The sequence below is a fragment of the Temnothorax americanus genome, unplaced genomic scaffold (genome assembly GCF_048541705.1).
Source record: "Temnothorax americanus isolate GAGA-0224 unplaced genomic scaffold, ASM4854170v1 Scaffold70, whole genome shotgun sequence".
Classification (NCBI taxonomy): domain Eukaryota; kingdom Metazoa; phylum Arthropoda; class Insecta; order Hymenoptera; family Formicidae; genus Temnothorax; species Temnothorax americanus.
Genome location: NW_027509793.1, coordinates 72,866 through 95,460, shown reverse-complemented (window position 1 = coordinate 95,460; position 22,595 = coordinate 72,866). Strand labels below are relative to the sequence as shown.

At 37.7% G+C, this 22,595-nt stretch overlaps 1 protein-coding gene and 1 pseudogene across 1 annotated transcript in view; both read left to right on the top strand.

Annotated features, from left to right (window-relative positions):
• The window catches only part of LOC143906407 (uncharacterized), a 186,325-nt gene that overhangs the window by 144,325 nt on the left and 19,405 nt on the right, over nucleotides 1–22,595 (top strand). The window lies entirely within an intron of this gene.
• Nucleotides 11,247–11,820, top strand: LOC143906435 (uncharacterized; annotated as a pseudogene).

The window sequence follows — 22,595 nt, the reverse complement described above, 5'->3', positions numbered from 1 at the left end:
TATAGAAACGCAGCTAAAGTTTACAACAGTTTGTATAATTTTTTTATTACAGGTGTTCTTTAATAATAATGATTGTGTATTGAATTAGGATAGTTCTTTCGGAAAACGGCATGAGACAATAAAGAAGAGAGGAGAGCAAAAGAAGAAAAAGCGAGACTGCCATCGAAACCATTAAGAATTTTACTACGAAAAGAAATGAAAAGAGAGCAACAATAAAGGAAGGAGGAAGAGAACAGAAGAGTTGAAAGCCAAAAAATAAAGAACGAATGGCATAGAGAAAGATAGCATAGATGAAGCCTGCCCAATTCAGAATGAAGAAAGAGACAAGAAAGAAAGATCTTCAAAAAGGAACAATAGGTAATGTAACTTTGTCAATGCAAAGTTGTAAAATTAATTTTATTTTGTAAATGATTGCATTAATTGCTTTAATTAAATGCTGCGTTATCTGTATTTACAGGTACTATTCCTTAAGAGCGCGGCGAGCAAGGATCAGAGGACAAGAATGAAGTAGCAGAATGGAGAGAAGAACGGACAGGATGGAGAGAGAGAGAACGGAGGAGGATAAAAAAAAAAGGAAGAAGAGGCAGAGAAAAAGGATGGAGAGAATAGAAATAGCCCGGATTGTCACAACGCGGGTGTACGCTTAAACTTATATATATATATATATAGAGATTTTTCTCTACAAATTTTACATACAATGTGAAAATTTATTCCTTTATCATTTTCTTCTAGTATATATTATATTACTCATGTATTACTTATACATTTTATATATTTTTTTGTATTTTTTTCTTAACATATAACATTAAAACAGAATTTATATAAGTTTTGCAAAAATTTATTTAATTATTTCTTTTGCCAATAAATCCCTTTTCCCAATTGATTGATTCCTGATTCTTATATTTCCATATTAGAATTCGTGATAATAACGCTTCTTTTTCATCATCAATTTCATTCCACTAAACAAATTGATGATAAAAACAATTATTTATTATTATAATATAAAGTTTGAAATAATAAATGAACGGAAATTAATGATATAGAATTAATTTTTGATCAAGAGACACGCAAGTACACGCGGAACGAGACCGACCGTGACTCTTTTACGCGACGCGACGGGTTGCGAGTACCCGAGATGTTGAGATCTCGATAACGAGTGAACGGATCAAGTTCTAAGTAGGCTTGATCGATAGCTTGGGGTCCAATTAGGGGGGGGGGGGGTTCTCTTATAATATTCCGCTACGTGCCCTACGAGCGGAGATATTGCAACGCAAAGTCCAAATGTGAACATTTTTTATTAAGATACTTCCTCCTCCTAACGCCGACATTTTATATGATGACGTCATAATCAGAAACGTTACTTTCACTTTTTTTACGCTGGCGGCGCAGGTATCGCCAGTTTCGATATCTCGCGCGTATTTCAAAATTAGGTCGATAGACTTATCGGTCAGGAGGAAGATTTCTATTTAGGTAAATTAGGTATATATATATAAATAATATATTGGTCGCAACAAAGGATTTTTGTAAATAATATATATTGAGTCAACGGAAAAGAAGATTTTCTACGCTTGGCAGAAAGTGCCGCTAGGGAATTTTTAAGTCGATTCTTATGAATCAAGCTTGAATTCGATGTCTAGGTATCCCAGGTTGCCGATGACGAGGTCCAGATAGTGCGCTTCATAGTTTTCGGTGTCCATGTGTAATCGTACGTTGAATTTGATGTCTAGGTGTCCCAGGTTGCCGATGACGAGGTCCACATAGTGCGCTCCGTAGTTTTCGGTGTCTACGTGTATTAATACCTTGATTTCGATGTCCACGTGTCCCAGGTTGCCGATAACGGGATCCAGATAGTGCGCTTTATAGTTTTCGGTGTCCAGGTGTAATCGTACGGTGAATTTGATGTCTAGGTGTCCCAGGTTGCCGATGACGAGGTCCACATAGTGCGCTCCGTAGTTTTCGGTGTCTACGTGTATTAATACCTTGAATTCGATGTCCACGTGTCCCAGGTTGCCGATGACGGGATCCAGATAGTGCGCTTCATAGTTTTCGGTGTCCAGGTGTAATCGTACGGTGAATTCGATGTCTAGGTGTCCCAGGTTGCCGATGACGAGGTCTACATAGTGCGCTTCGTAGTTTTCGGTGTTTAGGTGTAATAATACGTTGAATGCGATGTCTAGGTGTCCCAGGTTGCCGATGACGATGTCTAGATAGTGAGCTCCGTGGTTTTCGGTGTCTACGTGTATTAATACTTTGAATTCAATGTCTAGGTGTCCCAGGTTGCCGATGACAAGTCTACATAGTGCGCTCCGTAGTTTTCGGTGTTTACGTGTATTAATACCTTGAAATTGATGTCTAGGTGTCCCAGGTTGCTGATGACGAGGTCCAGATAGTGCGCTCCGTAGTTTTCGGTGTCTAGGTGTAATAATACCTCGAATTCGATGTCTACGTGTCTCAGGTTGCCTATGACGAGGTCCACATAATGCGCTTCCTAGTTTTTAGTGTCTAGGTGTGTTAATAACTTTAAATCTGAATGTAGGATACGTAGATATCGAATTCGAGGTATTAATACACGTAGACACCGAAAACTACGGAGCACACTATGTGAACTCGTCATCGGCAACCTGGGACACCTAGACATCGAATTCAAGGTATTAATACACGTAGACACCGAAAACTACGGAGCTCACTATCTAGACATCGTCATCGGCAACCTGGGACACCTAGACCCTAGACATCGCATTCAACGTATTATTACACCTGGACACCGAAAACTACGAAGCGCACTATGTGGGGTTACAGTGCAAAGGGTTACAGATTATTATTTTTAAGAAACTAAGCAAAATATTAAATTGTTGTTTTCTTTAGAAATAATAGTCTATAACACTTTTAGCTTCATACCTTGTATATACTGTTTATAAGATTATAAAATATATTATTTATAAGATTAAGATGCGTAACACTACAAAAAGGCGTGATATCCGTACAAAATTACCTTTTAAAAAAAAGGTGAAAAAAGGCGCCAAGTACACGCATAGTAGTATATGTATTATGTTGTTACCCTGTTATGTTGTTACCTCGAAAAAAACAAAGTGGTAGTATTATACCTCCAAATAGCTTTACCCTGTACATACTGTTTATAAAATACGGCGCTGCTAGACCTCGAAATTTTAAATAAATAAATAAACTTATCCTCTACTTAATTATAAGCCGCATTATCCGCCGTCCGCGTCGTCACGCACACCCATATCACTCACTTGCACATCCACGCTTATAATCATTTAATATTACTCTCATTGCATTCTTCTCTAAATTATTTTTATTTATTGTTGTCCTTTTTTATTTAAAATTTCGAGGTTTAACAGCGCCAAGTTTTTTAACAAGAAAAATTTATGTATTTTAATAAAATCTTTTTATTTTGTACTGTTACCTCTGTAATTCTTTGTGACCACTAAAAAATACACATGTAAACTTTGTATTTAAATATCTTGTATTCCCTTGTTAAATTTAAACACAATTTAAAGATTTTTCAAAGTAGTGCAACAATTATTTTTTGAGGCAATATATATGTTCTCTCTGTAATTGGCGCTGTAATTTAAAGAGATATCATTTCTTTTTTGTAATTGTAATAGATCACTTGAAGCGCGACTCTTCTTTTTAATAAGGTAACATAATTTTGTGATGTGTTTTGATAGATCACTTGGGTTATAATTTTTCGGAAATAAAGATACTACTGCTTAGATTTTTTCGAAATTTTTCGAGATATAAAGATTACGTCTACCACTAGTTACTTAAATTTTTTCGAGGTATAATACTACCACTTTCTTTTTTTTTCGACGTAACAACATATAGTTAAACTACTATGCGTGAACTTGGCGCCTTCTTTTACCTTTTTTTTAAAAAAGGTAATTTTGTACGGATAAATCTAACGCCTTCATTTTGATAACAAAATAATTAATACTAAGTTATGACAGTAATAACGTGGACGTCGGTACGTTAATTATAAATAAATCATTCATTGAATTTTAAGGGTATTCTGGAGAATTAGTCGAAATATAACAGAGTTCATAAAAAATTATTATCGTATTCTGTATTCTGTTTCAAAGATCGGGGCTAAGTTTTAAATCGAATAACAATTTAGATAAAAAGTTATAAATTCTTGAATATCCGACTTATAAAGAATTTTACAGAAAAATGTAAAAATTAAAAAATGTCACCAATATAATATTTTACACACAAGCAGATAATCAACAAACAAAAATATAGCAACAAAATTGAAACAATTTACAATTTAAAAAAATTTTTTTTTTAATAGTAACAACTATTTACAGTCACTACATCTACGTTTTTTACACTCTATTAGATGTGCCGTAATTATTCATATATTTTTCTTTGTCATTGGATTTTTGGAGAATCCATTAATATTAAAGTTTTTAATATTTTCTGTATAATTTTTGTTGGGACGGTATCTCTAAACATCCTTAATTAACAAATTTTAATATATTATTAAAAAATATATAGATTAATCAATTCATAGTTGCTTTTTAATAGAAAGTTGGTTTAAAATTGACTACATGTTATAATCATATAATCAAGAAAACAGAAGGATGCACATTAAAGACGTAAAAAAATTAAAAAAAATGATAAATTTTTAATAAAAGATGGTATAACATTACATAGTCCACTTGTAACAGTCGTATTAAATAGAGTTGATGTCAGTTAATCGCAATATACAGTTTTTTTAATTTTGTGACAAATCGACAATGAAATTATAGATATGTTCGAAGTGCACAATTTAGGTAGCTGTAACTTTTGAAATATTGGTCGAATCGCTTCGGACCCTAATAGTTTTTGATAGAACTCCTCGGGGGGCCACCAGAACTCCAGCGAGAACTGCCGATTTCCGAAAAAAAAAATTACCCCTCGGGACTTGAAATATTTTCGAGTTGCGGTACTTTGAGGGGCTGTAACTTTTGAAATATTGGTCGGAGCGTTATAAAACCTATAGGGAATTCTAAATTTCGTCAAAATCTTTCTGAATTTACCATAAAAAATTGATTTAAAAAAAAGTAGAAATTTTTTGTTCAACTTTGACATCGATTTTTGGGCTTATTTGAACGGAACTCTTTTTAAAACCTATAGGGAACTCTAGAACTCATCAAAATTTATCCGAAACTACAAAAAAATTTATTTTTTCAAAAATGGGGAGCGCCTTCAAGTTAGCCCCCCCCCCCATTTTTAAAATGGTGTTTTCACTATTTTACACATGACGGAACTCTTTTTAAAAACTACAGAGAACTCGAGAACTCTTTCTGGGGAATCCAGAACTCTAATAAATATTTCCAAATTTGGAAAAAAGGGGGCCAACTTCACAGAAATCATGATCTACTTACCCGAGTGGAAATTGAGCTAGTCGGCCTAATTTGAAAAATAGTGACTATGTAGTATAGATTAGAATAAAATTTTAAAGTCAGACAGAGCTTGTCACTAGATATTCTAGATAATCAGTTATTTGTGATCTATCTGCTGTCTAGTCACTATATATCCGATACGATGATAGATGGCGCTGCATTGTTGTGCAAATCTGATAAAGCTACTATCTCGTTACTAGCATTTGTAAAATAATTAGCGAATAAGAATTGAGGTTATGATATTCCATAAAAATCTGTCTAGTAACTATCTAATAGTAGCATAATCATATAAGTCAGTAATAACTGATAAGTGAGAGAACATAACCTTATTTTTTCATCTCATCGCTTATCGTCTCTGTTGTATTATGTAACTTTTAAAAAACCAAAAAAAGATGAATGAAAAAGAAAAAACGTGTGAGCGTGTTCGAAAACATCGGTATATTCATTCTGTATTAGCAAACATTGCCTCATGTTCTAATTCTTCGCGTAAGTACAATATTATTAAATTAATGTAATTGTTGCATTGGTTAGAATTGTACAAAATTATTTTATGTCAATTTTTTATATGTTATGGTCAAAGTCCGTAATGTGGACATTCCTAGGATTGATATCATATTTACTAAATTATTGTTACACAGGTGAACTTGATTGAATAAGTTGTACAAATAAACTTGGTATTACTGCAAGTACATCATTCAAAGAACGAAATAATGTAAATACTTCGAGTGATTTATTTTCTAACAATGATATACAATCTGAAGAAATTGATGTTGATGCTGATAATAATAATACCAGTGACGATACTGAATATATCACAGATTACTGGCTAAATAATGATAATGATGATACTGATACTGATGATAATGATATTAATGATACTGATACTAATTCGAAAAGTAATAATAGTACAAAGTCACAAGATGATCCTGAAATTGAAGAATTGCAGAAATGGGCTGTACAATGTAACATCCCATTAACACATCTTGATAGTTTGTTAAGGATGTATTACCTATACCTTCCCAGCCAAAAGTACAGTAATCTGAGAAATCCAATATATATCGGTTGTATGCATACTTTAACGGCTTACTACTATTTAATATCATAACAAGGACATTAATGTTACTGATTTAAGTGATTTTAACAAGTTTTTGTGATTATTAACAGCGTATTTGTAAATATTTTTAATAGAGGCTCAAAACTTTTGGCTGGGAATCTTCCCTGAATCTAACTGCTAGAAATAAAAATCATACATGTATAATATGGATAAAGACAGAAAGTAACGGTTAAATATGATCAAAAATATCACGCAATAGTATAAAATATTATTATAAAATGAAAATTATACGCTAAATACGAGAATACAAAATATAAATATCGAGCAAATAACACAATAAGACGTGGCAACACCGCTCGATTTTAACTGTTGGCTGCACTGAACGCTCGACTGCTATCACATGACTGTCATAGTATCTGTTGTATATTGACAGCCAATTATTAGAAAAGTGTGGTTAAATATAAAATGTTGAAGTGAATAAAATCCCGCTTTTTTAATATATAAGGGCAAGTGAATTTCAGATCCTGTATATAAACATCGGCTGAAAATGTCGAAAACCGGCAAAAAAAAAGCGAAAAATATCCCTATTAGTTACCGATGAAACAACGACGTTGCCACGTCTTTAGGCGTCTTCGGCGTCAAACGCCAAAATCTGCGAGAGTGCTGCAGTTTTTACTTTTTTTCTCAGAAACTAGTCAGTGAATCATCGTGAAATTTATAGAGAACCTGTGCCAATATATCCTCTATACACCGCAATTTTTTCGAGATTTGTTTTTTAACCAGTGAACACAGTTATATTGACATTATGTTGCTGTAACAAAATAAAATGTAACAAGTAATATTACAAAAGCATTTCCAGTAAGTTACTGGTTAGTTATTATTTCCTACTCATGTACATAACACGTTATATTGCTTGTTTTATTACTGTTACATATGAGAAATATTGTTTGTTATTATTAATTAAATTGAATGGAATATAAATATTCTGTTACTTGTTATATATTTATGTTATATTTTTGCTAACCTTTTACATATATATATATATATATATATATACAGGGTGTCAAAAATAAAAGTATCCAGCCGAATGACTGGGGTAGATTGGGTCAAACTGAAGAGAAAAATCGTATACCATTTTGCAAAATTCGCAATAGTTAACAAGTTATTAATTAAAACGTCTGAGCAAATGCGCGCACAAGGAGCGATAGAGGCGGGCCTCGGCGGCTGGCTGGGCTGGCACGGTGCCCGGCGCGCGGCGAGCGGTGGGGGTCGAGAGACGAGCGGCGAGCGGGGCGCGGCGCGGCGCGGCGAACGTCGAGCGACAGATGTTATACACTGCGACGAAAAAGTATTAGAGCCAGCCCATACTAAACTTACGATAATTCCTTCGCGTAAACGGGATTTTCCTTCGCGTAAACGGGATTTTGTAGTAACTTACAATAATTTACTCCGCGTAAACGAGTGAATTATCGTAAGTTACTACAGAAGTAACGCGCTCGCGTAAACGTAGTAACAGTAGGTAGCACACGTATTGCATAGGCATTGCCGTAACGTCTTACGCCTTAGATAATATTAATTAGTTTAGCTTGAATTATGTGTAATAAAAACATTTAATTTTAGTAAATTTAATTATTTTGCATGTCAAAGTTTACGAGGTTTACCACAAGCTTTACTTTAACTTTTGTATATGTTATAATAACTTTAATGGTGCGTGTCCACCTGCGAGTAAAACTCTCGAGAGTAGCTCTCGAGATTGATTCTCGCAAATGGACATATTCCTAAAGAGTACCTATAACGGAGAATGAATCGCAGCTCTCGGCGAGCGAACTTTTCAAGACCTATTCGCAAATCGACACGACGTTATTTTACTCTCGGAGATCAGCTCGCCAAGCTCGAACGCTGTTCGTATTTTGAGAGCTACATGATGACACAAAGGAACTTATTGAATAATGCGGAAATCATGAACCATTGTAGAATACTACTGTGACAGAAATAAAAGTTTTTTTAATTTTTATGTTTTGCGAATAAAGTGCGAAAAATTCATAATTGAAAGAATTAGATAATAATATTTTTAATACATTCTTTTATTACTTGGTCAATAATTAGTTACACTTAATTTTACATACTTTGCACGTTTTAGTTATACAGCGTTAAAATTAAATACATTTTTACATCGCGAATTAAGTACATTAAAAAAAAAAAAAAATTATTTAATATTTACATGTAAAAATCTAACATTAAGGTATTTCGCAAACAAAAAACTAAATAATAATATCGCACTATGTATTCCATTTCACAATTTGTAAGTCTGTAGAAACTTTTAATTGTTGGGAATCTTCAATCTTAAGCTCTCTAATTTAGAGCAGATCCGACACCTGCGATCAATCCATTGCTTGACCCAGAAGGTCTTTTTGTTGTTATTTAACACCTTTTTTTTTTTTAAATAGTACAATGTCAGATAAATTACTCTCAAATGGACAGTGTCAGAATAACTCTCGAGAGCTACTCTGGAGAGTTTTACTCGCAGGTGGACACGCGCCTTAAAACTCTCGAGAATATCTCTCGAGAGTTATTCTGACACTGTCCATTTAAGAGTAATTTTTCTGACATTGTATTCTCGCGAGCATCTCGCGAGAATCCGAAGAGTATTCTTTCGGAGAGTTCTCTCAAAACCGTATCCACTTACGTATTTTTTTAGTTGATGTCTGAGAGTGGTGACATCATAATGTCGCGTAAACGAAAAAACTTGCGTATGCTATAGTGGCTAGCATTATTTTAAAAAGGAAAAGGGCAATCATAGCGCAGAAAGATATGCGCTGCTCTAACGAGCTGAAGATCCGAGTTCAAATCCGACCGAAAATTGTCGGTTTTTATTTGATCGCCACTTCTCGGAAGGGTTAATGGTAACCCGCCGAGAGTGTATCTCTAAGAAACCAGAAGGGAGGCTTCGGATTTTATACAGGCCGAACTTCAGAAGGCTATGGCTTGAACATGAGCTATAGTGCCGTTGAAACAACAAAAAGACCTTCTGGGTCAAGCAATGGATTGATCGCAGGTGTACATTCGGTGCTGGATCTGCTTTAATTAGAGAGCTTGAGATTGAAGACTCCTAACAATAAAAAGTTTTTGCAGACTTACAAGTTGTGAAGTGGAATACATATTGCGATATTATTATTTAGTTTTCAGTTTGCGAAATACCTTGATGTTAGATTTTTACATGTAAATATTTAATAATTTTATTTTCTTTTTTTTAAATGTACTTAATTCGCGATGTAAAAATGTATTTAATTTCATCACTGTAACTAAAACATGCAAAGTATGTAAAACTAAAGTGTAACTAATTATTGACCAAGTAATTAGAGAATGTATTAAAAATATTCTTAATTAATTCTTTAAATTATGAATTTTTTTTGCACTTTATTCGCAGAACATAAAAATTTTTTTATTTTTGTCACAGTAGTTATAAAGTATCGTATTCTACAATAATTCATGATTTCCGCATTGTTCAATAAATTCCTTTGTGTCATCAAAGAAACAAACTTTTGCCATCTTGGTTTTTACTCTCAACATGTAGCTCTCAAAATACGAACATCAGCGTTTGAGCTTGGCGAGCTGATCTCCGAGAGTAAAATAACGTCGTGTCGATTTGCAAGTATAATAGGTCTTGACAAGTTCGCTCGCCGAGAGCTGCGATTCATTCTCCGTTAGGTACTCTCCAGGATTATGTCCATTTGCGAGAATCAATATCGAGAGCTACTCTCGAGAGTTTTACTCGCAAGTGGACACGCACCATAAGACGTTTTATTTTTTAAAAAATAATTGTATTAAAAGAACTCAAAATAATATTTAATTTCTACATGACACACGCATAAAATGTTAAGTTATCAGTTATCACGTTGACATAAATGTAACATATGAAAATGTTAAGAAAATAATAACATAGTTGTTGTATGATGTGTTTTTTACATTGAAGTAATAATTAAATTTTGGTAACACAAGAAAATTTTAACGTATACACACGATTTTTTGCTGCGTACGTGCCGCGTAACGCAACATTCTCGTACGTAATTTCTGTACGTAAGGCGTAAGATACTACGACAATGTACGTGCGCTGGCTCTTAGCTTCTCGCCTTTTCGATGGCAGGAAAATGATACGCTATCATTTCCACTCCACCTTGCGGTAGATAGTTTGGTGCGTTTTTTTTATAGTGGTTTTCTCGGTAGACCTAATCCACTCTTATTATTTAATGCAAAAATTGTTCGAAGTGGCGTCCTCTCTCTCGTATGCAGAGTTCGGCCCTTCGTACAATATTGCGCGTCGCACGGTGCGCCATGTCCGGCGTAATAGTATTTAAGGCCACAAAAATAGCTTCACGTACTTCGTTTTCTCCACCATTACGCCGGTGCTCGATTAGACTTTTTATATGACCCCATACAAAAAAATCTAATACATTTGAATCTGGCGACCGTGCCGATCAGTCAATTGGGCCACCATAACTCATCCACCTATCCGGAAAACGCGCGTTTAATATTTCGCGCACTTTACGACTAAAATGAGCCGGTGCTCCGTCGTGCTGAAAAATTAGCTGCGCCCGTACACGAAGGGGCACATCCGCGAGAAGAACTGGCAATTAATTTTCAATAAAATTGGCATAAATATTGCCAGTTAAACGCGGTGGGAGGAAGTATGGACCGATCTGGAAATAATGAATAAAAATGTTTCTTCACTTAAACAACAAGAGAAAATTGCTTTCTTTCTACTTTTACTTACCACTTGATTTTAATATTGCTGGTCCATAAACGTATGGGCGGGAGTGATCGGGAATCAAGTAGTAAGTAAAAGTAGAAAGAAAGCAATTTTCTCTTGTTGTTTAAGTGAAGAAACATTTTTATTCATTATTTCCAGATCGGTCCATATTTCCTCCCACCGCGTTTAACTGGCAATATTTATGCCAATTTTATTAAGAACGAATTGCCAGTTCTTCTCGCGAATGTGCCCCTTCGTGTACGGGCGCAGCTAATTTTTCAGCACGACAGAGCACCGGCTCATTTTAGTCGTCAAGTGCGCGAAATATTAAACGCGCATTTTCCGGATAGGTGGATGGGTCGTGGTGGCCCAATCGCCTGATCGGCACAGTCGCTAGATTTAAATGTATTAGACTTTTTGTATGGGGTCATATAAAAAGTCTAATCGAGCAGCGGCGTAATGGTGGAAGAAACGAGGTACGTGAAGTTATTGTTGCGGCCTTCGATACTATTACGCCGGACATGGCACACCGTGCGACGCGCAATATTGTACGAAGGGCCGAACTCTGCATACGAGAGAGAGGACGCCACTTCGAACAATTTTTGCATTAAATAATGAGAGTGGATTAGGTCCACCGAGAAAACCACTATAAAAAAAACGCACCAAGCTATCTACCGCAAGGTGGTGTGGAAATGATAGCGAATCATTTTTCTGCCATCGAAAAAAGCGAGAGGCTAAGAGCCAGCGCACGTACATTGCCGTAGTATCTTACGCCTTACGTACAGAAATTACGTACGAGAATGTTGCGTTACGCGGCACGTACCCAGCAAAAAATCGTGTGTATACGTTAAAATTTCCTTGTGTTACCAAAATTTAATTATTACTTTAATGTAAAATACACAAACAACAACTATGTTATTATTTTCTTAACATTTTTATATGTTACATTTATGTCGACGTGATAACGGATAACTTAACATTTTATGCGTATGTCATGTAGAAATTAAATATTATTTTGAGTTCTTTTAATACAATTATTTTTTAACAAATAGAACGTCTTATGGTGCGTGCACCTGCGAGTAAAACTCTCGAGAGTAGCTCTCGAGATTGATTCTCGCAAATGGACATATTCCTAAAGAATACTTATAACGGAGAATGAATCGCAGCTCTCGGCGAGCGAACTTTTCAAGACCTACTCGCAAATCGACACAACGTTATTTTACTCTCGGAGATCAGCTCGCCAAGCTTGAACGCTGTTCGTATTTTGAGAGCTACATGATGACACAAAGGAACTTATTGAATAATGCGGAAAACATGAACCATTGTAGAATACTACTGTGACAAAAATAAAATTTTTTTTAATTTTTATGTTTTGCGAATAAAGTGCGAAAAATTTGCGAAAAACTCTTCATAATTCTCAACTACAGGTGAAGTACGTGAAGTGACAGATGAAAACTCTGAATTCGAAGGGCAGAGATGTCCAAAATTGTCACCAACGGTTGATTCGTTGTTAGTAACATTAATAGATGTCGAATGAGTTGGAGTGTTTATTTCCACACAGACTACATTGTCTAATTCAAGATCTAAAGAAGGACCACTATTTGTATTAGAGATATCCGTATTTCTGTAGGATTCAATTTTTTGACAAATCAGTTGATTTTTTCGTCTCTTTGACAAATATTGTAGGTCTTTTGGCATCTTTTTATAATAATTACCACTAAAACTAAATTAAATTTTTATATTTAATGAAATAATCCAAAAATATAGTAAGAATTAATTAATATAAAAACATAATGCGTATATTTATGATTTTTTGTAATAACTTCTCATTGTACATACCTGGGTATTATATTTATAGCTATATATATGTTTGTTCTCGTTTGGTCACTACCGTCGATCAACACGTACCTTTTGTCCTTTTCAAGGATATACGTGGTTATTTGGCACATTTCTCCAATGTTCCTCTAGCTCCCGCAACAAATCTCTTTTCCGACAGTTATAATAATCACTTTGGTCTAATTAAAGGTTAAGAGCAACACGTGCTTTCTCCACGGCAGTTAAGACCATCGACGCATATGTCGATATGTCGCATATGTCGATATGTCGCATATGTTGATATGTCGCATATGTTTATATGTCGCATATGTCGATTTTATATATATATTGTAGTCTTATGTATATAAGTATATAAGCCTTAAGCCACAATTAATAAATTTATCAAACACAATCGCGGATTATTCTTTTCATATTTCAATGTGATTGTCAGTTTCTTAATTAATTATACTTATTATATCTACAATGGGAAACAAAGACGGTTAAACAACCCACTTTGGGGCCCACGATTATTATATATAGTTTCAGCCTAAATGAGAACTTTCACTATTGCTGCGTTCGGGAAGCGAGCTATCAACCTTAAAGCATATATAATTGTATTCTTATTACATCTAATCAGCGATAAAAATAGTATGACTCAATTTAATTATTATGATCCATTTTCCGACCCCTGATGGACAAGTTACGCACTGTGTGCAAAATTAATATAACATTAACGTGTTTTGCAAATAACGTTTGCAATATCATCTATGTCTTATAAATTACATTTTCGTAATATTACAAATCTTCTTATCCAATATTACCTGAATATAAGTTTTTATATATCCAATATGTATTCTCAATGTGTGTGTGTGTAAATCGGGTAATATTACTTATAAATAACCTTTTATATTATAGTTACGTTGTACAGAGTATAACAGACGTAATATTACTTGTAACTTTTCAGTTATAAAATTGTTAGAAACTGTGTTCACTGGGTATTTTTTCTTTACATTCTGAATGTATATGTTTGATAAACTGTCAATCTCCATAAGAACACATACAAAATTAAAAAATTAATATCTTTTAAACGAGTCAGACAATCAATCTGAAATTTAACACAGGTTTTTAGAACATATAAGTGCACAATCTCCGTAAATTTTAGCTTGATCCCTTTATTTTGACTGAACGGACATACATCCTTAAAAATATTACGAAAAAGGCTTTTACCAAGACTTCCCCAGACTGGTAAAACGTTTTTAAATACATTAAAAGCTACATATACTATAAAACCGATGAAAGGAACGGGTGATAATATTGGCGAGTATGTTTATTTGGGAATTGAAACAGGTCTCAATGTTTGCATAGATCCAAATGTACATCAAGATAGTACTATATATCTTCAAATTAATGTTGATGGGGCTTCTCCATATACTTCAAGTACAAAACAATTATGGCCCATATTATGCAAAGTTTTTACCGATCTAGATATACGATATTTTTCTTTTCCAGTAGCGATGTATTACGGAGATACGAAACCAGGCAATATTGAAGAGTATATGAATGATTTTATTCAAGAAATAAATCTACTTCAAAAGAACGGCATATAAATTGATGAAAAGAAATATAGTGTACAATTAAAACATATTATATGTGATATTCCGGCTAGAAAATTTGTAAAACAAATTAAAGGACACGGAGGATATGCTGCCTGTGAACAATGTGAAGTTTATGGGAAACGTGTAGGATGTCGTAAAACCTTTTGTGCCTCATGAATTCCAACGAAAACCTCGGGCATTTACTCCAAACTTAAAAGCATCAGAACTCCGCTTTATAGCATTATGCGCTGGTCTTATCATATTTAAGAGAATTTTAAATAATGATTTATATAATCTTTTTTTACTCTTCAGTACTGCTTTACGAATTCTATGTATGAAAGATTTTGCACAAAAATATAATAATGCCGCTAAATCTTATTTGAAACACTATTTCTTACTTTTACCTAAATTTTATGGAGAATATGGGCGCTACTACTTTTGCCGAGCGGTATTCTACCTTAGTCAGCTATGCTTATTCTAACTTATTTAGCTACTGATGCGTGAGTCACGCATCACTCCAGCGTGAGTAGGAGTTGGCCCAAAGATTGTGAATTGCAAGGGGTAGCAAGGAAGATGACACAGATCTGCATTTAACGATTGATATATATTTACACTATATACAACTGTGAATGTTTCAGTGTTTGTAATGTTATTTGCTTGAGAATGATTCTGCCTCCTGTTGGTTTGGTCTGCGTGGCCGCGTTTCTTCCTTCCTTCCTTGGGCTGGTTTCTGTGAAAGTCGAAGGCGACCGAGCGCCGATGTTGGCCAGGCGACTTGCGCCTCGTAGGCGACTAGCGCCGTGTGCGGGCGACTCGCGCCGAGGAAGCGGCTAGCGCTGTAGGCGACCGGCGCCGAGGAAGCGACTCGCGCCGTAAAGGTGACCGGCGCCGAGGAAGCGGCTAGCGCTGTAGGCGACCGGCGCCGAGGAAGCGACTCGCGCTGTGAAGGCGACCGGCGCCGAGGAAGCGGCTAGCGCTGTAAAGGCGGCCAGCGCCGAGGAGCAGGCGTCTTGCGCCGTGTAAGCGACTAGCGCTGAGAAGGCGGCCAGCGCCGAGGAGCTGGCGTCTTGCGCCGTGTGAGCGACTAGCGCTGTATAGATTTTAGGTTGTAGCGTCCGAGCGCTCTGTGCTTTCGGCGACTTGCGCCGAGAAGAATCTGCTCAAGCTCGTAGGGGGTCTCCCTTTATACTTGTTGGTGCAAAACTTAGTACTCGCGAAGCTGCCCCGGCGATGCGACGCCTCGCGGCGTTGCTGCGAACTGCCGGTATCGCGCAGGGATGTATTATTGGTGGCGTAGACCGCCACAGAAAACAATCTCATGTATTAAATGCACACTATCTTTTACATCTAGCAGATGATGTTCGAATAAATAACTGCAAGCTCAATGAAATATCAACATTTCCATTTGAAAATTAATTGAGATTGATTAAGAAATTCTTACATTCAGCTAATAAGCCATTGGCTCAAATATGCCGACGTATGTATGAAAGCGGTATTATTAACATGAAAACAGTTATTCCACCAAAACTGATTATTTTGAAGCAGAAAAACATTAATAACAATCATAAATTGCTAAAATTAAAATATCAACATTTCCTTATTACTGCTAAACAACCAAATAATTTAATTATGTTAAATGATGATAAATGTAATATTGTAAAAATAATAAGTTTAGGCTATTATTATAAGAACCAAGATGATATAAAAATACGTGGCGTGCGTTGGATGAAAAAAAACCTATTTATGAATATCCTACAAGTTCTGCAGATTTGTACATGTGGCAATTACGAAGAAAACCATCTAAAGACATTGTTACGTTTAAATTAAAAGATATTAAATTTAAAATGATTCAAATGCGGTTACCTTACAAAAAAAAATGATATCAAACTTGAGAAAGTATTTGCTGTACCTTTACTTCATTAAATATGTAAGTAAATATAAGTGTTCTAAAACGATATATGTATGTATATGTATGTATGTAATGGATGAATATTCTAATTCTCGTTTAAAAGGATCATCTTATTTATTACAATTTTATACATGTATCCATATAATGTTACGTATATATACCGTTTCAAAGATATTAATACAGTTCTGATAACCAAAAATATTTACGTGAAAATAGTATTATAAATATATAACATTACACGGTAATTATTATACATATAAACTATAATTACTTTCTATAACATGTAGTGTGATTTTTTGAGTAGCAATAAAATTTGTAATAAAAAGAATATTTATAAAGTAAAGTAATGACATTTCAGTATATTATTATAAACAAACAAACTATTTTAACGTATTGAAATAAAAAAATACAATGTATTTGAACACATTACAAAAAAACAGAACACATTTTAAAATATGTTACTTTTCTTTCAAAATTTGAACTTATCTAATATAAACTCTTTATATATATTTTTATTGTTTTATATTATCCTGAGGATCGATGCTTTCGAGCAATACAGGCTGGTTACTCGCCCATTTGCAGAGGTGAAAGCCTGCTTTTTTTCAATAGAGAGATTAGTTGATCTCGCGTTTGAAGCGCGAGAGGTATGTCGTCTGCCCCGAACACACAGTCGTCGACGTATGTATATGCAGCTGCAATACTGGGACGGCCAATGGACATTCCGCGCCTTCGTCTTTGGCGACTTGTTCGACGACACGAAGGGCGGCATTCGGCGCGTTCGCGTTACCGTACGTGACTGTCAACAAGAGATAGGCTATCAATTGCGAGGTCGGAGTGGGTCGCCATAAGATTCGCTGATATTCCACGTCGGAGGGGTGGACGAGGATTTGGCGATACATTTTGGCGATGTCGGCGGTAAAGACAAACCGATATTGCGGCTATCGCAAAATAATGAATGACAATTCAGGTTGCAATTTGCGGCCAACCATGAGATGATCATTCAAGGAGAGACCATTGGAGGTCGGATGAGAAGCGTTGAACACGACGCGCAAGCGCGTTGTCGAGTTATGCTCGCGTATAACTGCGTGATGCGGTATATAATATACCTGTCCATCGGGAGGGTCGTCTAGCGGCGCCTTTACCATGTGTCCGAGACGCTCGTATTCCGCGAGAAATTTGTCGTATTCTTTTGCGAGGTCCGGATTTGATTTTAGCCGCGATTCGAGACGCGAATACAACGCAATTGCAGACGATTTCGATTCGTTCAGGGGGCGGCTCAGGGATGGCGGCACCGGTATCGATCGCGGTATTGATCGCGGTGATTGCAATCCTGAACAATTTGCTTATCTCTTTGTTGTTCTAAACGTGTATAAAATTTGTGTGTATCCGAAATATCAATAGTGTTTCATCATTTTTTATGTCAGTGACAGTGCCTGCAGTAAAATATTCCTTTGTTATTTCAAGTTGACGCAAAGTTTTTGCAAAGACTGTATTAGCATTGTCAGAATAATAGATACATTTTTCTGAATATTTTTCTAATTTTTTTGACATATGTTTTAATTCCATTCGTGGTAATTTTGATTTAGAAAACATTAACTTTTTTTTCATATAATATTTCTGCTTTTAACAATTTAATTTGCAACATTTTTTTTTATTCTGTGAGAATTTTTCCATCCAAAAATGTAAAAGAGGAACTCCAAGATCTAGCACTAACGGCTAAGGCATTATTATAACTGTCATTCGAATCAAGAGGCGCTTCTTCTTCTTCCGATCTAATATCTTCCTTAAATCGAACGTGACGTATACGTGACGTAAACTATAGATTTTCAGTACTGGCAGTAAATATTGAAACGCAGCCTAAGTTTATGGGTGATACAAATTATTACAATTTCAGTCTTTTGTATTTCTGTACTTGTTTTTTTTTTTTTTATTATGGTCCTACCAGCTTAATATTATTTAGTAGCGCCACGGTTTTCTTCAAAATGCACGCGCTATAAAATTATTATTAGTGGTACAGTTTAGTATAAAATAGGTACTATATATAAATAATCCAATAGGTCCAGTTTGATTTTGCTGGTTTGATTCTGCTAGCTTAATAGATCAGGTATTCGATACTTTTCTCACGCACGATTATCTAACTTATAGGCCGGTATTCATAGTCGGTTCTTATATTTAAGACCATCTTAAGACCTAAACAAATTTAGCCCCCCCAAGTGGATTATTGATATATTTTTTTTTACCAATCGTTTGGTGGTTGATTGGTAGTATTTGGTATCGTATTCAAAACGTTCGGTAGTTTCTCGTTTTTCTAGGAAATCAAAAACAAATTTTTGATCTTCTTTTAGCCCCCCCACTTTGACTGTGGTAGTTTTTTTTTTTTTTTAATCGATTGGCGATTGATTGGCAATGTTTGGTACCGCATTAAAAACTTTTGGTGGTTGCGCGTTTCTTTAGAAAATCAAAAAAACAAATTTTTGATCTTCTCTTAGCCCCCCCACTTTGACTGTGGTAGTTTTTTTTTTTTTTTTAATCGATTTGCGATTGATTGGCAATGTTTGGTACCGCATTGAAACCTTTTGGTAGTTTCGCGTTTAAAAAAAAAAGAATTAATTGTCAACAAATTTTTAACCTTCTTTAGCGCCTACACTTTGACTGTTGGGAATTTTAAATTTTAAAAAAAGAGCTGTAAGTTATTGAAAATTTTATTTTAACATTCCATAGTATAGTGACGATTGCACACATACACTAATGCTGCGTTCCCACTACACGCGTCGCGCGTCGCGTCACGACGCCGCGTCATGAGTTATCCAATCAAAACGTTTCATTTTATGACGTCATTTCCGACGCAAGATTTTGTCGGAAATGACGTCATAAAATGAAACGTTTTGATTAGATAACTCATGACGCGGCGTCGTGACGCAACGCGCGACGCGTGTAGTGGAAACGCAGCATAATAGCGTCTTCCCGAACGCACCTATTGTGGGCATTCAGGAGCGCATACGTATGTACTGTCACGACTTTTTGCACTCCCGGACCGCTCCGGGACGTGAGCCGGATCAAAAGGACTTAGGAGAGCGGGATGGATGGCCTCTCCAGTGATTTCCTCGCACCTCCGATACTCCACGAAATGTTCCGAATGTTAGACGCGTACCTTCGCGTCCACGAAATCGCGAAAACCTAAACGAGACGCGAAACGAAGTGTGGAGGTGCGTGGAATCGGCTAGCTTGACCTAATCACGGGCGGGGTTAATGAAGGGCGGCACGGCACTCGGCGGGGTGACACGTTAATTGCATACTCAGTCAGATAACAAAGAATATAACATTTATTGAGTACTGGTTGTCGAGAAAATAACAACGTTTATCCATCCGGCTTCGATCAAACACAAGATAATTTCGATAAATAAATCAAGAATAGCCGGTGGCGGGGTGTCGAGATTCATTTAACAGAACTAATATTACTGCGGACGCGAGACACCCACGGAGTATTAATTGGGTCTCTAATAAACCCGCTGAAGGTTCTATTCTCAAACAATTAATAATATGATATGAATAATATGAATAATAATAAGACGCTTAATATCACTCACGAGAGTGAGGTTCAACACAAAATGTCGCGAAATAAGGGTACGTCACGCTTGGATTGCGTGGAAACCACGTCCGGGACCGTACGAAAACTCTGTCGCAATAATATCTTAACTTAACGCGAGATATTCGGCTCGGGCGCAACGGGAAGGCGCCGAGTCATTTAACCAAGCCAGTCGCGATATCGCTAATAATGTTGGGCGCCAGGTGTGGAGAAGGCCACACCACCTTTGACTCGAAGTGCTCTTCTAATATCCACGGAACGCCAGGAAGAACTACGCAATTAACATCTAAACGCACGAAGCGTGTGAACGCCGGTACTTTATTAACGCGAGTATAGGACGCAGCGCAAGCAATACCGGACGCAAAGATTCTCAACGCGAGAGCACAATTCTCAGCCCGTAATAACGAGATCCGAACACCGATCGATACGCTAACACCGACGCTCGAACACCAGAACTTCCCGACGCGAAGAAACGGAACGCAATTGACGAACTACCGGCCCGTATGCGGCCGTATACCAAGGTCGCGAGGACAACGCAATATACTCGCGATACCGAACTCATTAACGCCTATCGCGATCTCCAGGGATTCGCCACAACGCTTGTACCACGGTTCCGCGGCCACGATACCATCCCGAGGCCCTTCGCTCTCGTTATCGATCGCGAAATTACACTCAATCTTAACAGACGTTATCCCGAGCGAGAGCGTGTACCGGAGGGCGGTGTCGTGGCTTTACATATCGCGATTTACGGGCAACCTCACCGGGAATACGCCTCCTCCTGGGCTCCTCGCCGTCGCCTTCCACCACGATCCTCGATCCTCCAGACGAATATCGAAATACCCGACTCGGGGTGGCTATCGCGTATCTTACAAAACGATTCTCGCCGACGGACGACCAGAGAGTGAAAACGCTAGACCCGCTCGATTGCGGAATCGATACGGTACCCCTTCCTGAGGGGCGCGCGAGCCAATCGGGCGCGAGCTTGCAAGCCCGCGGTGTCCCGGCGCAGTGCTGTCGATACGAGATCCTTCGGGGGCGTGCAACGGTCCCTCGGCGGCGTGCGACTTCTCAATTCTGTCCTTAGCAGCGGACGGAATTCGGTTCTCGCCGGTGTGTCTCCGGTTTGACCCTGGGGCGGTAATCAGTCACCCCGTAGGTCGATGTTTTGTAGAGATCCTTTGCTGAAGCCGGGTGTTCACCCATGCTCTTGGGGCCCCGCTATCGGCGGCCTCGTCCGTCGCTGCCGTACGTGCCGCCCGCCTGCCGCGCTGCTCTCGCCAGCCCGCGATCTCTGCTGCTTCCGCGTTTGCCACCCCTCCCGGGTCATCGATCGTCCTTGATTTTCCTCGCCACGTACTCCCTCGAAGGTTTGCCGGGGTATAGGTGAGGTGCCGCGAGTATTACATTGCAAAAAAAAGAACGTTATCAGAATGTGGAAACGCAATTAATTACGACCCCTGGAGATCTCGCCGTTGCCTCCCCGGTCCGTCCCTGGGCGCGAAATTCCGCGTCTTGTGACGGCGGCGGGGCGCCGCGACGATGCGGCGAGCCGCAACGTCACAACACCCCACCCCAAGAAGAAGCATACCGGGCGCGGCTGCCCCGTTTAGCCACTCGCCCCCCGGGGGTGACCATAGGAACGCCACGCGATCGAGATCTCCAGCTCCGGGCCTCAGGACAACGGAACGAACACAAGTAGGACATCACAACAGAACTAAACAAAAAAAACTGTCGCTGGAAAAAAGAAATTAATAGCTAATTCTATCCTAATAACCCTTCGGCCCACCCCCACGCATTGTAGGACCTCGGAAATCGCAATCCGGGAACGCAATCCATTATCTCCCCGTTACCCCGTTTCGGACCTGTCCACGCGGCGCGGTCGGACTCCTGTACGACAGCCTACGACGGCGAAATGCCTCCCGCTTGTTGTCGACCGTCTATCCAAAACCAAACCTAACACCAAGGCGGAGGAGTTACCCCCCTTTTGGTCGAGTACGCCGGCAGTACTCGGCCATAACTTGCCGGGTCGTTTTTGACCAGCGGCCCTAGTTTTTGCTACGCCGCTCTCGGCGAGCATTCCAAAACCAACCTAACGCGAAATGACGTGTCGACCGCAGAACGAGAGCGCGAATATGTTCCATCGTGGCCCTATTACGTACGGTCGGACCGGCGCGGTATCTCGGACGCGACGACCGTTCACGGCGGGTTTCCTGCGATATGGAAATTGACGAAGGACGGAGGTTTTTGGGTGGGTTACGAACTTCGTTTACAGCTTGCTTACAGCAATTTATTTACACACAAAAAGACACTTAAAAGCGTGAGCCCCAAAATACTAACAAAAGAAGAACGCGAATACTATTCATAATAAGGTTTTAGATCCTTGATGTGAATTTTTCCGATCGAGTTGCCTAATGAATCGGCAAGCTCGTATACAACTGGCGACAGAATTTTTCGTACGGAAAAGGGGCCATGAAATTTGGT